Below are 13,478 nucleotides of genomic sequence, written 5' to 3'. Positions count from 1 at the left end.
GTGCCGGGAGTTTTTTGATTACTGCTTCAATTTTACTAGTTTTTATTGGTAAGTTCAGGCTTTCTGCTTCTTCTTGATTCAGTTTTGGAAGATTATTTGTTTCAAGAAAGTTGTCCTTTTCATCTAGGTTGTCAAATTGATTGCCCTACATGGGTTAGTAATAATTTCTTATAATCCTTTGTATTTCTGTGGTATTGGTTGTAATTTCTCCTGTTTCATTTCTGATTTTATTTATTTCGGTCCTCTCACTTTTTTTCATGATGAGCCTAGCTAAAGGCTTGTTGATTTTATTTATCTTTTCAAAGAACGAGTTCCTACTTTTTTAGTCTCTATGTCATTTAATTCTGCTCTGATCTTGATGATTTCCTTTCTCCTACTCGGTCTGGGCTTTGTTTGTTGTTCTTCCTCTAGTTTTAGTAGATGTATGGTTAAATTTTTTATTAGAGATTCTTCTATACTTTTTAGGTAAGCCTGTTGCTATGAACTTTCTTCTCAGAACTGCTTTTGCCATATCCCATAGGTTTGGGGCTGTTGTGTTTTCATTATCATTTGTTTCCAGAACTTGTTGATATCTTTCTTGATGTCATTGTAAACCCATTCATTGTTTAATAGCATGTTATTCGTTCTCCATGAGTTTGAATGTTTTTGAGGTTTTGTCTTTGAGATTGATCTCCAATTTTAAGCCATTGTGATCTGAGAAGATGCTTGACATAATTTCAATTTTCTTGAACTTTTTGAGGCCTTTTTTTGTGTCCTACCCTGTGGCCTATCTTTCAAAATGTTACATATGCAACTGAAAATAGTGTATATTTTGTTTCTTTGGGGTGAAAAATTTTATATATATTGACTAAGTCCATTTGATCTAGAGTGTTGTTCAGTGCCTCAATATCTGTGGAGTTTTTTAGCTTTGAGGATCAGTTCATTGTTGACAGTGGTATGTTAAAGTCCCCTACTAAGAATGTGTTGCTGTCTATATCCTTCCTGAAGTCTTTCAACATTTTTCTTATATATTTGGGTGTTCCTATGTTGGGTGCATATATGTTTACAAGAGTTATATATTATTGATGGATTGTTCCCTTAAGTATTATGAAATGTCCTTCTTTGTCTCTTTTTATGGCCTTTGCTGTGAAATCTGTTTTGTATGATATAAGCATTGCTACACCAGCTTTTTTTTCATGTCCATTTGCTTGAAATACTTTTTTTTATTTCTTCACTTTCTGTTTGTGTAGATCTTTTGTTCTGAGGTGGGTCTCTTGTAGACAGCATGTATGTGGGTCATGCTTTTTAATTCATTCAGCTTCCCTAATCTTTTGATTGGAGCACTTAATCCATTTTCATTGAAGGTTATTATCGATAGGTATTTATTCATTATCATTTCCCCCTTTGCACTTGTGCTCCTCTCTGTCGCTCTCTGTTTCTTCATCTTCTTAAAGCATTCCATTTAGCATTTGTTGCAATGGTGGTTTGGTGGAAATGTATTCTTTTAGCTTTCTTTTGTCTTGGAAACTCCTTATTTCACCTTTCATTTTTAAAGAGAGGCTTGCTGGGTAGAGTATTCTTGGTTATAGGCCTTTGTTTTTCATTGCCTGGAATATTTTTTGCCATTCCCTTCTGGCTTGTAGTGTTTCTGCTGAGAAATCTGATGATAGCCTTATTGGAACTCCCTTGTATGTTATTAGTTTTTCCTCTCTTTCTGCTTTAGGATTCTTTCTTTGTTTTTAAATGTTGCCATTTTAATTATGATGTGTCTTGAAGTGGGCCTGTCAGGGTTCATCTTCATTGGGAACCTCTGTGCTTTCTGGACTTGCATGACTCTTTCTTCCATCATGTTAGGAAAGTTTTCTCTCATTAGTTTTTCAAACAGGTATTTTATCCCTTGCTCCTTTTTGTCTTCTTCTGGAATTACTATGATACAGATATTATTACATTTCATGTTGTCCTTCAGCTGTCTTAAAAGTTCTTCATTCTTTTTTCATTTTGTTGCACTGTCTCAGAGTTTTCTTCTACACTGTCCTCCAGCTTGCTGATCTGATCTTCTGCTTTCTCTAGCCTGCTTTTAATTCCTTCTACTGTGTACTTCAATTCAGAGATCATATTCTTCATTTCCTCCTGGCTCTTATTGATAGCTTCTATGTCCTTTTCATGATGGTGTAATTCTTAATAAGTTCCTTGTAGTTTCCCTGGAGTTCTTTGTAGTTTTCCTTGAGCTTGCTGAGCTCATTGAGCTTCCTCATAATCCATGTTTTGAATTTTATATTGATAGTTTGCTTCCCTCTATTTTAATTAGCACACTTTCTGGGGATTCTTTCTTTCCTTTTGATGGGGGGTTGTTTCTCTGTCTCCCCATCTTTGTGACTCTTCTTGTTTGTTGGTGCTTCTTAGATTGATCTGCACTTCATGGATCTGTCCCTGGTGGCATCAGATAGTGTACCAGTCTTGGCCTAGGTAACCTGTTGGGGACTACCAGGGATCTACTGTCTTTTTCTGTCTCCTTTAGTTGTTAAACTATTCAATATGTGATTAGTCTTCAGGCTTAATGACCATGGGTGTGGCAGCTGAATTCCTGTAGGCGGGGCTTTTGCTTTCCCTCAGGCTGATGCCACTTGGAGGGGAATAGTCTGCCTGCAGTATTGGGAATGGGTTAGCACTGGGTCTTGGTTGGCTGCTTCCTCAGTTCTCCTCCCAAAGCCACCACACCAGATTCTCCCCAAGTGTCTCCAGTCCTCTCTGCCTTCCCTCTGCTTGAGCCCAGGGTAAGTGGGGGCCAAAATATTTTTGTACGTGATCTGCTTAGGAGCTTTTTTTCTTCAGCTGTTTCTCTCTGGCTAGCAAGAAACCCTGTGACTTTTTGCTTTTCAAAGCTGGATACTATTTAACTTTCCTATCTTTTTCTGTAGGCTTGGAAGCCCAGTTGGGGATTTAGACCCTGCTCTTTTCAGGGGAAATCCCCAGCTGCTGAGCTGTTTCTCAGTCCCTTCAGCTGCCACCCATGGGAGCCCAGCCAGCCCTTTCACATCTCTGCACTCCCTGCCAGTCATGTTGTGGTGCATTGGCCTTTTCTGTCTCTCCGTGGTTATAAGATTTCTCTCCAGCTAGTGTTCGGTTGGTTATTCCAGATGATTTCTCCACAATTAAGTTGTAAACCCAGACTGGTCCTAGGAGGAAGTTAGTGTAGCTTCCACTTATTCCTCCACCATCTTAGGTCTTCCAAAACCAAGCCTTTTAAGGCACAATTTGTTAGAATGCTCAGTGCCCAGCCACAGCATTTTTTGAAATAAGGCTGCTAGTTGTGACACCTCCTACAACAATCCTCATTACATTACTCTTTTCTTACAGAAGGCTCATACCTACATCCACCACAAGTGATACTCTAACCTTATGAGTATCCGTGCTACAGTTTTTCCTGTAAGCCAGCCTACAGCCTCTGTCGCAGACTGGAGGTGCTGGGTCACCTATACGGCCACCAGCCCTACAGGCAACACAACACCAAGGAATAACAGTGAAACAACATAGGCAACTATGCTGTTTCCTCAGCTTTTATTAATGCAGATTCAGTATAAATCTGTAATAACCCAATATCAATAATAATCACTCAGAGACAGTTGGCAATGACATCACACAAGAGAATTGAGGGATAATGAACCTGAGTCCCAAGAGTCCAGATCAGGTTCGGTCCCAGAGGCAGTTGGTGAGTGTCTTGCAATGCCACTGTAGAGTGGCTTCAGAGTCAGTTAGAGCAGGGCCGATCAGAGCAGTGGAACATCTCAGCTTCTCTCAGCTGTCTCAATTGTCTGAAAATCTTTGCATCCATAGTCTTGTATGATGGAATGTTGCATCAGCTCTTTGATTAACACATGTTGTTTTGTGCATGCTCTGAGAGGGTGGTGTTTTCTTTCAGATAAACACATGTTGTCTACCACGTTTTACTGTCCATGCTCCAGGGATTGCATCATCCCTCTGAGTCATTGCTCTGCTGTGCATACTCTAAACATGGCTTCTTAGTTGATAGGATTGATGTGATCTTAGTTCAGTCCTGCTCTCCACAACATCATGACCCAAAGATTCTCTCCATTTTGCCCTGCTGCATATCCATGTCACTTTCATCTGACTCCATTTTGTATTCTGCTTTTTGGAGATCCCAAACTAATGTAAATGGAAACTATTGTAGTTCAAGAAAACTGGTGGTCAGATGATGATTTAGGATTTATTCTCTTTCCACCATGCTGGTGAAAAATACACCACTCTGAGTGAGAATTGGGACATATGTAATTCCTAATGCAAGATGGTCACCCTCTTACTAAAAATTTCCCTGTTTAAGACACGGAAAAATATCCTGGTGGAGGAAAATGTCTTTGAAGTTGTAGTTAATTCAGATATTTGTAAGATATGATTGGAACTATGCCTAGAATATAGCAAAAGTGCTGGTTACTGCCTATCTGTATCAAAATCTTGCACAAGGGTAATGAGAAACCAAAGACAATTAGCAAGCAGTTAGAGGCCTCAGGTAAGTTATGAAAGGGCCCTCATCTCCCATAGTAAAGTCTGAGCAGCATACTGATGATCTGTTGGAGTGAAGGTTGAGAGACTTTTGAATGCTCCCACAAGGCAGATGTGAACATCTTTGAATCCAAAAGTGGGGATGGGACTCCTGAAAATATGTTTGTGAAAATGGGGCTCTGCAGACTGCTGAGTCCTGAGAGTTTATTGTTCAAAGAATTTATCCTGTCCCATTTTTTTATCCCAAGAGCTAGCACTTCTCCTATTTTGGAAGATGTGCAAAAACCTCTTTTCCACATTACTAACATTCCACTTCTAAGGTTGTCTTCAGGAAGATGAGCTTGTAGGAACCATGGAGGAGCTGTTCCCCCAAATATCATGAACAAGTGGTTATGTGTAGCACAAGGGATGGACTGGGGTAGATTTGAAAACACGACACTCAGATCTTCTTCTACAGGGACCATAACTGAGTAATAGCTACAGTTACTGTCACACTTTCTGCTTCTCCCAACACAGGACAGAGCCTGGATTGATCAGCAAGTCAAGCCATCCCTGTGAAGCACAAGATTACTCCAGTGGGTTACTTTGGCTCTTGGAAGCCCCATTGGCCTTGACAAACCTTTCTTGGGGCTGCAATATAGTCTGAAATTCTTCCTCCTCAATCTTCATTCTTTTCCTTTGTCCTTCTATGGGCATATATCTGCATCATGTTCTAAAGTTTCTCCTTACCTTCTCATGCTCCTTTCCCTAATAAGTTTCCTTAATCTCTAATCTTTTTTTTACCATCCATTGGCTTTTCCATGGACCCAGACTAACTCAGAGTATGAACTTAATGAGCTACCTGAGGGAAATCCAATGTGATTTTCTCTTATGCATCTAATGGGCATTCAGAAAGCATTTCTCAAATATTTCCTGAGTGAACGTTTGTTGGAATGTGCATGAGGACAGACTTGTAGTCCTCATTTATAACTGCTTGCCATATTACCACATTTTATCTTTGTACTGAGTGAATTTTTTTTCTTTTTTCCATATCACCCTGCCCAGGCTCTGTAGCTTCAGCTTCACTGGAGAGGACACTCCAGCGTCATCGCAAGATGTCGATTCAACACGGGAGGAGACAGATACCATGTCACTCCCGAGTCGGACTGCACAGCCATTCTCGGCGGTGCAGATAGACTCTTAAGAAGCTACACCATCGTCTCTCGAGACGGACGGCTGCCGCCACCGCCGACGACGACTGAGTGAATGTTGTCAGCTATGAGCTTGCATGGAGAGAGAGAAGAAAGAAAGGCCTCTTGATTTCGAGGGTGAGTGAAAATAGCAGTTGACTCTGCACATGGGTGTTGAGAGATGTATTTGTGAAGGGACCAAATTTGATTGTCCAAGCTGACAACTATTGTCATACAGGCAGAAACAGTTCCCTGTCAAATGAATGTTCATATAAGTGGAGTATTGTCAACTAAGCTAGATTTTTTTAGAAAGTACGAGAAATTTTCCCTCTGATTTAGTCAAAGAAGAAAAAAAAGTGTGAAAAAAGGGAAAAAAAAACCAGTCAAGCATAACATTATTACAAAGCTATTGGCAATGAGCACTTAATATTACTGTGGAAGAAATTATTACTTGGAATTACTCTGGTAATTGTTCATAGATGCATACACATGCATACCCATATGTCATACTGCAGTTTACAATGAGTAAGCTGTTGATCAGAACCTCAAAAATATTCTCAGTGTTGGATATTCATTTGTGTCCCTTGGGAAGTTAAAAAAAAATCCATTCCTAGACCACATCCATGCTTAGGCCACCCATGCCTAGATTAAATTGATCTGGATGAGGTATAGGGATTTGTATTTTTAAAAATTCCTTAGATGTTTCTAAAATGCAACCAGGATTGAGAATGAAGGAGAAGGTGAGGGAAGGGTAGAAGGAGGAGAGAAATAGAGTGAGAGAAAGACTGATTATTACTTTAATTTTTTAGATCAGTGGGAAGTTGTGTCCTGAACTGTTTTCAGAGGTGACAGTAGCAATTATATTGTACTAGGAAGGATTCAGAGACACTTTCTTGTCATCTAATTTCTTTATTGACTAGCTCAAATTATACTTTATCTCAGTGTAAAGACCTATGCCATACTTTTTATTATTTTTATTTTTTGTCTTTATTTTTATTGCTGTTCATTTACAGTTGTCCCAATTTTCCCATTGCTCTCCCTTGCTCCATCCACCCTCTGGCCCCCCGCTCCCACAGTCAGTCCCTTCTCTGTTGTCCAAGTCTGTGGGTCATTTATACATGTTTCTTAACTATACCTTTCCTCCCATACTTTTTTTAATCTTATTTTTTGATTTTTCAATTATAGTTGTCCCATTTTTCCCCCATTGCTCCCCCACCCAGCCAACCCTTCTCCCACAATCATATCCCTCCCCATTGTCCATGTCCATGAGTCCTCCATACACATTCCTTGACTAAACCCTTCCCTCACTTATCCCTCTTCTTTCCCTCCCCCTCCCCCTATTGACTGTTATTCTGCTCCTTGTCCTATTTAGTTCATTTGTGTTATGTCATACTTTTTAATTGCTTGTATCTAAATCCTCAGGATTGATCTCACTATAACTTTGCCAGGGTCTTCCAGCCTAGATCCATGAGAGTTACATGTTTTACAAATTCGAGTTTTCATTCACATCTTTTTAAAATGTATTTTCAAATGATAGCAATTTTATTTATACATTATTTGGTTCTCTTTTTCAATGAAAGAAGATATTGCATTGTGTCAAAGGCATTTTCAGAAATGGACCTGACTAAATAGTAAGTAGATGCTGGGGGATTAACTGCAGAGTCCTCTGCTCCCCATTCTGTCACTGAACTACTGAGGCATGCTGCTAGTATATGGCTTTCATACCAGCCACAGATGCTTTGGATTAATCCTTAGCCTTAGTGTCTTGAGATTAGTGAGCTGTAACACACCAGTTCCCCCATGTCCTGTTTCCCTAAGTGATGGGTTAGTTTCCACTTCATCATTTCTCAAGTATTATGTGTCAAAGGGGTTGATAAAAGCATCAATTTTAGGACACTTTGTGTCCCACGGTCAGTGTCACATGCTGAGAAGCAAGTGATGTAGTGTTCCATGAGGGTCCCCAAGATATAAAGATGAGACTGCGTTGACACGATTGTCAGATGGAGCAAAACAATAATTTCTAATTTGCTACATTCCTTTGTTGGGTTGCTCAGTCATTTCATTGAGACTTCTGGTAACAATTAATACAGCCATAAAAAAAGGGAAAATAACAGGGGAAAACATGCACACAAATTGAAAGCAGATATCTGAATGCTGTTGTCCCACAAATTTAGATTGACCACACGTCTGCCTGGAAACTTGTAAATAGCATTCATAAGTGATGTTATCATATAAAGAATGATGGAGAAATTACAATGGAGCCCATTTGTACATTCTGGAATTAATATGTATGTGCAGATAATTAAGAGAACATAAAAATACACCAAATGAATGTACTCAGGGGAAGATAGGAACTGAACATGGTCCAAATATGTCATATTGTGGAAACCTTGGGGAAATAAAGATTTATAGGACCCTGGAAAGTAGCATTGCTGCTGGAACCAGAATTTTGAAGTCTTTCAGCTTGGAAATAACGCTTTCAGTTAACAAGGATATGTGTATGGAATTAAGCTCATTATTCTCACTGTTGTAGTCAGAATTATGTGCCTAATTTTGGTACACTATCCTGGAAATAATTCTTGCAACCTCTTTTATGAGAATGCTTTCAAACAAGCCATGATAGCATCAACTGGTATCAAGATAAGCCCTCTTCCTGTTGCTATGTGCACATCCCCCTCACACTGTAATGGTTTAGACATGTATGCAGGCCTCAGAAAAACTCCAGAATGTTCCAAGAGAAGAAACCTTAGCCAAGTGACTCAATTTAAAATTTTGATCCAATGAAAATTATTTTGAAGACTGTGGAGGTTATAAAAAGGCAACAGCATTGCATTAAACAGTACCTTCACAACCTACTGCTTACTGGTTTTAGTAATGTGTGTTGAAAGGACATTTTAAATAATATAGGTACAAGGCCAGATTTGCTTTACGTGATATGAATGTTTTTAAAAAAGGTATTTCCCAGAATAATGTGGAAGTCTTTGGGAAAAAACAAGTTTCATATTTTAGACACAATTAAGTGTACATGCAGATTTCTGTGAATAATTCAGTGAACTTTGATTTATAACAGACTAGACTTCAAAATCAATAAGTTTATATTATCAATTATGTGTGTTCATGTGTGTCTGTGTGTGGGTGTGGGTCTGTGTGCGTGTTTTGGATAAAGGAGTCAGATTTGTTTTAAGAAGTCTTTGGTATTTCTTTACAAATAAATTCCAATAAAAATAAAACATGATTTTTATAGGCAATTAAAAAAACTAATACAAAAATTAAACACAATGAATGGAATTTCTGGAAACAGGTTTCAAATACCCAAAGACATGCATTTCTTTTTGAAAGAGATAGAAATAATGGATTAAGCTCATTGAATAGTGTTAGCATGAAGGTTTCTGTCACAATTTGCTTTAAAACCATGTGTTTACTTATCTTTGTGAAATTGTTGATATGTAAATAAAAATAGTATTACTCTTAGTAGTGAAGACGTATTAAATAGAACCTTAACATATACGTTTTTAGGTGTCCTTCAGTAAAGTGTGCAGTCAAAACACCAATAATTAAAAATAATAAAACCAAATATATTACCCTATAATAAATAATTATTCTTTCATAACATAGTTCTGTACTCTCTGATGATTCATAACAAATTGTTTTTGTATATTATTATGAGAAATACAACTTTTCTTACATGCCAATAAATCTTGCTTGACTTAAAATGGAAATGCTTTTGTATCAGGACATAGTATATATAGACTTCTACAGACAAGTATTAATAGGAGATTTATTTATCATTGAAATATATCTCACAATGTTGGTAATGGAAGGACCATTAAAAATATTTGCTATTGGTCCAGGAAAAGGGCAGTTAGTCACTACAGGAGAAAGACCACACTTTGAAAGATGCTTCAATTCTGTGACACTTGTAGGACCTGTATTAAAATTACCTCCCAGCCTTAGTCATGAAGGATTCGAGGAAAAAGGCCTTGTGACTGTGATGTTTCCCATGCTCCTGCTAATTCTTAAGGTGGGTAATGCTAGATAGAAGAAAGTCCTCCTGCTGACAACAAAACTGTGACAAAGGTAAAATACTGCTTTATGTCCATAGAGGTACATAACATTACCCCTTGCCCCCTTTCTTCATTTCTGTGGTGCATGTTCTCAGCCCTATGCCCTAGCAAAACTGTCTCTGAACATACATTCATATTCATAGTCACAGGGATAAAAGGTTACTTCTTCCCTGGACCTTTGAGATTTTAAAAGATACACTTAAACTATTAGGCTTAAGCTAAAATCTCAGAGTGACTTTCAAAAATGAAAGGAACGTCCTAATGTGTGTGTATACATGTATTATTTTGGGGACAGTGGAAAGTTTTCTTGAGGTTACATAAACTGGAGACAGCACTCTATTCTGTCCATATAGGAGGACAGGCCTATCTGTGGTAATTTCTCAGAGATTAAAACTCCTTCACCATCACGCTACTCTCAGCATCCACATCATCAAAAAAGCGAATTAATATAAACTTTTTTTGTATGTGATAAACCTATTCAAAAGCTTCATAATTGGAATAACTGCTTTCCACATGCATTAGTCACTTAAACCTATCAATTTAGGCTAAACTCTTTAACACCTGAGTTCTCCTATCATTTCCCCTGTTAGTTTTTAATTATCTTATATCTATAGGGTTAGTTTATAAACTAAAACAACATATGATACAAAAGCTACACAATTTTGGAAGAATGGTAGGCTTCTGTCTCACAGCTCATGCCCTCTAGAGCACCCAAAGGAGAATAACCCTGCCACCCTCTGCCAGGCCTGCCCAACTGTAGGCTCTGCCCAGAGTTCCTTCCCATCCAAGATACCATCAATTGGGAAATGCAGACAGATGCAGCACTATCGCCCAGGGATTCTTGAGGAAGAAGAACCTGAAGAAGAGCTGAGAGAGCCAGAGAGCTAGTCCTCCTAAAGTAAACTTTTAACTGCTTCTCTTCAGGATTTACATTTACTAATTAGGACCTCACGGGTATTTACTGAGTTACTCTCCTGCAGGGTACTTTGCATGTTGCAGACAATCAGTATTTGTCTACTAGATTACATATGTGATATGACTGAAAGTTATACTATGCTGGATGATATCATCCCAAAGTGGGTTCTTAAGGGCCACTCTCATGAGTGTATAAGGAAGCCAAAATTAGTGATAAATCAGCTGTGATCATGATGTGCATAAAGAAAATAGGTAAATATGAGCATTATTTACTTTTAATAGTTGGTCCAAATTTGGGATCTGATCACTCATAATAAAAATAAAAGTTAAAAATTATGCTGTACCCGAAACCACTTGTCCTCCCAAACAAACATAATGCTCTATAAAAGTAGAAACAAACTTATTCACAATTTGCAGTATGGATCCTTATGTTGAGGGCTCCCTTATACAAAAAATAATCTATGTCTACAAATCTAAAATTAAAAAATGAGTGATATAGAAATGATTAAGAATGGCAGATTCTCAATTTTTGTCAAAGCATATTTTCAGATGTGAGCATTTAGGGCTCTTTTCTACATAAGATTGGCCACTCTTTCCCTCCATTGCTTCCGTTAATCTTTCAGGCTCTTACCACAGACTATTTTAATCCCTGAGTGAATAAAATGTGCATGATAATTTCTCCAGTTGGGTGAAAAATAAAATTCATAAGCAAATAATTTTAGTACAATGTAATAATGTCTTCCATAGCAGTAGTAAAAAGGGATCACAAAATAGCTCTTACTTAAGATGATTATTTAAGGACCAGTAAGAAATTATTATAGGCAGAGTTAGAGTTAGGACAAACCAGGCAGATACAAGTAGAAATCATGTTTAAAAAGCCATAAAATCTTCGTGTGGCAGGAGAATAAAGTTGAATAAGAGGGGAGGAGAAACTGGTTAAAAGTAAGCATGAGGAGATAGGTTGGGTCTAGATTGGACAAATGATATCTGTGTACAAAAGTAATTTGTGCCTCATCTTATACACAAAGTGATGTTTGAAAAGATATTTATATTTGTAGTCATATGGAAGTGTACATATAGATTATGATGGGAGAGAATTAGATGGGTGAGGAGGGATAGAGTAATCCATTCTGACTGAGTTGGAAACTTTATTTGTTCTGTTTTAACATAGCAAGACCCAACCTGGAAAGAAACCAAGCAGCAGACTGTCAAATTTGCATGGATCAAATGTGAAAGCATGCAAGATCAGCATACCCTTTAGAAGACTGGCTGATGCTGTGTCTGCCTTGCACATGGGAGATAGTGTACAGCCAAAATATTGAGTGATTCTCATTCCTCATGGCTCATTAAGATGAGATGAAAAGGGGCGAGAATCACATTTTCAGTTCCACATCTCTAACAGAAAAATGTCAATGGGTTGTGGCAAATTGGAATGACAAAATATTACTCTTTTGTGTATTTCTAATGAAGATGCAGGGTATGATGAAAATGTGTACATAATCTAGTGTCAAAATCCAGAAAAATAACTCCAGACCCAGTAAAGTGGTATTGTCTACATTTCTCTGTGTTAGCCTGACATAAATATTTTTTCCAGTGCCACAAAATATTATAATATAGTGTATGATGTATAAAATATAATAATCCAAAAGAAGAGGCATACAACTTTTCTGACTGCTTATCTGAAGTGATATTTCACAAATACACAAAAAATCCAGTGACTTGGCTATTTGAATTACCTTTTTTTAGGGTAAAACTCCTTCATAATTATCTTTTAAAATATCTTTACTAAGCACTGTGGCTACAAGATTAATAAAAAGAGTCTGCTCTTGAGAAATTTTCAGACTAGTAGAGATAAAGGGTAGGCATGCAAATAGATAAATCGTAACATAATGTGGCAGGTGCAATTAGAAGATGGAACAACTTTGTCTAGTGTGGTCCAGGAAGGTTCACATAAATGATACCAGATTTTTGTCATGTAGTATGAATGGCAGTGAGCCAGGTTTAAAGAAATTATAACTAAAAATATATATCTCTCTAAAGTTTTAAAATACTGAGATACAATAAAATGATACTTTTAAAAGCCATAAGTCACAGATGTATTTGAAGTGCAGGAAGTGGCTTGGAGTATCTTTTCAAGAAGTACTGCATAGTTGACTGCTTTTGCCAAAACAATAACAAAGGAAAATATTTTGTTCCATTTAATGTTAAAGTTTCTCCTCCTAAGGCCATATTTTTCTTCCATTACACCCTCACTTTCAATAGTAATGTCATTAGAAATGTTATTTTGGATATGTGTAAATAGACACACAATATTTAGGCTTAGTGAAAAATAATTTCTTGAGTTGGAATTTCATCTGTTGAATTAGATTCTTAGTTTTGGTTCTTAATAAATATTTTTATGTTCTCAGAACCTTAGTTTACTAGACTTTCAATTTCTCAGCTTACCTACTATACAAAGTGGAAGGACAAATGCTCATGGATACTGCTTCATATTGGAAAAAGTAAAATGATATAAATGTAAATGATTGTGACATTATGTAATCATGATTATCTTTGGCATTAATGCATGTCTATTGAGTTAGGGTCAAAATGAATTTCCTGTTAATGATAAACAGATTCTGCTGATCTTTGCCTTTGAAAGATGATGGGGGAATCTTAAGTAAAAATATCTGCGTAGCCCTACTAATTATTGGTCATGTGACAGTTGGCTTACTTTTCTGAATATCAGTGGTTCTCATGTGAAAATTGTAGATGGAAGTAACATATTTACATAATATTTTCCTGTTTATGATAATTTTGCATATAATAGTTTATTAAGTTTACAATATACTTA

Source organism: Furipterus horrens, unplaced genomic scaffold (genome assembly GCF_987537825.1).
Source record: "Furipterus horrens unplaced genomic scaffold, mFurHor1.1.pri manual_scaffold_7, whole genome shotgun sequence".
Classification (NCBI taxonomy): domain Eukaryota; kingdom Metazoa; phylum Chordata; class Mammalia; order Chiroptera; family Furipteridae; genus Furipterus; species Furipterus horrens.
This window is presented reverse-complemented; position numbering follows the sequence as displayed.